A 3438-nucleotide genomic window follows, 5' to 3' on the forward strand; every position below is an offset into this window, starting at 1 on the left:
TTAAACCTGTTTGTTTATTCAAACAGTGTTTGTGTAGTTGTTGTCTTATTCATTATTATTTTTAAACGCTGTTTAAATAACCAATGATTGCGTATTAATAATGATCTCACCATCTCCTTTAAATTACATATTTTCATTCATGCTAAAGATATGTAGCAATACATCCTAAAACATGCCCTAAAACATGCCCCGGAAAAATGGGACGTGAGGGCACGGTCAAAAGTTCAACGCGACGTGGGCGGTACCACACTAAGGGGCGGATACGGTCAAAGGTCAAAGCAAGTGGGCGGTCCCTCGCAACGTGGGTGGTCCGGAAGTAATTCACCCCTCCCCCCTCTGCAAAGGTCAATGACCCCATCAATCATACCTGTCAATCATTTTGACACTATGACCCCCATATATACTACTTATGATTAATTTACAGCGCAATACCCTATAATTGTACTACCAGTACTAAATAAATATGTAGGCCTAGAATGATTTAACAACGAAAATACACAATCAGATTCCCGTAGCAGTATAAAATAAAGTAGGATGATTTTATAGCGCAAGAAAATGACGTAACATTGATGTGCGCGTGCCTGGTAGGATAATCTGACGGGTAGAATGAAATTTCGGGACACCAGCCCATTCTAAACCCCTAAACCCTGGCCCCCCCACTAAACATAGCAGCCCCCTCACTTTGTGTACCCTGGTGCCGACTCTGGGTAAATGGATCCATTACCCATGCGCATTTGGCGACATGTTCATCAACATCAGAGAACCGTGACTTCATCTGGTCCTGTAACAGTTCCATGTGACACGTGAATTCTCGGCTCAAGGGCTCAGGTAAATTACCTCCAGTATGTTTGAAAAGTGATTGAAAGTGCTGTAGTTCCTGTTTCAGCAGTTTATTCTTCTGAATTCCACTTTTTGCACAAACGCGTCAATGATTTCCTTGCATTCCATGACGTTCGCGTACGCGTTTTGCATGCGCTTGTTTGTTTCGTTGTAGGCTGAAAATATCAGCCAGGTATGATGTTCTTATAAGAAATTCGTTGGTCATTTCGTCAAGCAATTTCTGGTTGTTCAAGATCAGGAACTCTTTTTTTTTTTTTCTTTCAGCTCAACAAAACGGAACACTTGACCCCTTGATAGCCAGCGCACTTCGGTATGAAGGAGGAGTGTCTGGTGCGCCTCATCTTCACACAGCTCCGCAAAGATGCGTTTGTTCAATGGACGGGCTTTGATAAAGTTGACGATCTTTACAACCATCTTGAGCGCTTCATTCAGCTCAACCGAGAGGTGTTTGCTAGCCAGGGCTTGGCGGTGTATCATACAGTGAAAAGCAAGACAGTGAGGAGCCTTTTCCTTCAGACATGCATTAAAGCCTTTGTTCTTTCCCATCAAGCAGCTCCATATGTGCAGCATGCGACTAAGTTATTATAAGGAATGTTTTGCTTGGTAAAGTACATATCAATAACATGGAAAATATCTTCATCTCGTGTCGTTGTTGACAAATTGGTAGACAAAAGAATGTCCTGCTTTACTTCGGCGTCTTCAATGTATTGCACATATGCAACGAGTGCTTCGTCTGCCACAGTGGACGTTTCATCAAGTTGAATAGAAAATGGGTGCTCCTTTAACTTTTCAACCAACGTTTTTTCAACATTGTCTGCCATTCGGTCAATCCTATCTTTTACTGTATTATTTGTCAGGGGTACAGTTTTAAGCTTGGAAGCCACCTCCGTTCCACACATTATTTCTGCCATTTTTACACAAGCGGGTTTGATTAGCGTTTCTCCGATGGTGTGCGGCTTTTTGGATTTGGCAATTAAAAGAGCGCACTCGAAGGACGCAACCGTTGCATGTCTGTTTTCATTTCCAGCTCTAGTCAAAGCATCTCTAATGTTCTGTGGCCTGTTTGATATAACGAGTTCTTTTTCCTTAGGAAAAAATCTCTGGGTTTACCCACCGTCTCAGGGTGTTTGTTGGTCTGATGCCTCTTCAGTTTGCAGGGCTTCATGCTTTCATTCACTAGTCTCTCTCCACAGATTACACACTCAATTCTCACATTGTCCATTGCTTCAATAAAACCAAATTCCAGATAACGGTCCAAATAAATCCTTATTTTCTTTTTAACACACATATTTTTCTATTCTCCCTTGCGCTTTGCCATATCCTTTAGTTTTATTTGACTATTTACCTTGTTTTGAGCATTGCGCTGTACAACGGGCAGTCTGACATTCATTTTGCCCCATATTTTTTTAAGTCACACTCCGCCTTTTCCCGACTCAAGCAACACACATCTAAAAATGAAGAAATGGCTTATTTTTTCATTAATATAATAAGAGAACATTACTAGAATAATCAACATGGTTTTACATAAAAAGTCTTCCTATTTTAACTCTCAAATTTAAGTAACATTGGCGACCCCTCGTAAACCTTTAGCGACCCCTAGTGGGGGTCACGAACCACTGGTCTATGGGATGTAAAAGAGGAACATGCAATAAATACTTTTATACATTTGGAGCTGGAATGTGCCAACTTGATCTTTTTTCTACTTGTGTTACCTGACTAAATAAGCAAACTTCCTGTGGTTTATGAGGAACATATATTATATTCATTTAAAATATAGCTCAGACTTCTGTAAGAAGAATACTGTGAATCTGTAGATGGTTTGGGTTAGAGAAAAAATAGTATTAAAAGACTAATAGGCAAATTGTTTTTGAAACTAAAATGGATGTGTAAAAGACCACCCACTGGCCCAACGACGGAATCCAATGGTGTGGTTGAAGGGATCTCGTGTTCTGCTTCTCCTCTGCGATTTCTACATGAAGTTATTCAAAAACTGCAATTTAGTTCAATTTACATAACTGTGGTTAAGACCGATCTGACTCCAATTTTATTATAATGTTAAATAAGTTATAGGACATTTCCAATGTATCTTTTGATCATAGTTAATTTTATTTGTACATCTTCATACTTTATATATATATTTAGTAATCCTTTCGTTTGGGACCTGCAGTTGCACAGAGTCTCACGCTGGCCGGATCGCAGATCTCACGGTCACAAAACTGTCCGATCTTACCTTTAGTCAGAGGTTGCTGGGTACCTCATGCAACTTGCTAAAGTAGATAATTCTGATCTTTAGTCAGAGGTTGCCGGGTAAACTAATATCATTAAGTCTGGCCGCCAAATGCTTGCTCAGAAACATAACAATAGTTATTTTAGTCACGATCATGCAACTTGCTAAGACAGATAAATAGGTGGAAGTCTTCAAAACTACATTCCATCCTATCCTGACATATTGATTTTGCGGTAACAGAACAGGTTCCTTTCAAACTACCGGTCATAACAGACTCTGAAGAATTCAGATATAATCAACAATAACAATTTATTATGACAGGCAGGTACAAAATTAATTCAATCATAGAATGCACATACAAAGAAAATCCA

At 39.6% G+C, this 3438-nt stretch overlaps 1 protein-coding gene across 1 annotated transcript in view; it reads left to right on the forward strand.

The window, feature by feature from the left end:
* The window catches only part of cep85 (centrosomal protein 85), a 17668-nt gene extending 15094 nt beyond the window's left edge, over positions 1 to 2574 (forward strand). The window contains exon 15 of the mRNA XM_057340500.1: positions 1105 to 2574. The gene's annotated coding sequence lies outside the window, so the exon portion shown is untranslated. The remainder of the gene's footprint in view (positions 1 to 1104) is intronic.
* Positions 2575 to 3438: the final 864 nt, after the last annotated feature.

Source organism: Triplophysa rosa, linkage group LG8 (genome assembly GCF_024868665.1).
Source record: "Triplophysa rosa linkage group LG8, Trosa_1v2, whole genome shotgun sequence".
NCBI classification, from domain to species: Eukaryota; Metazoa; Chordata; class Actinopteri; order Cypriniformes; family Nemacheilidae; genus Triplophysa; species Triplophysa rosa.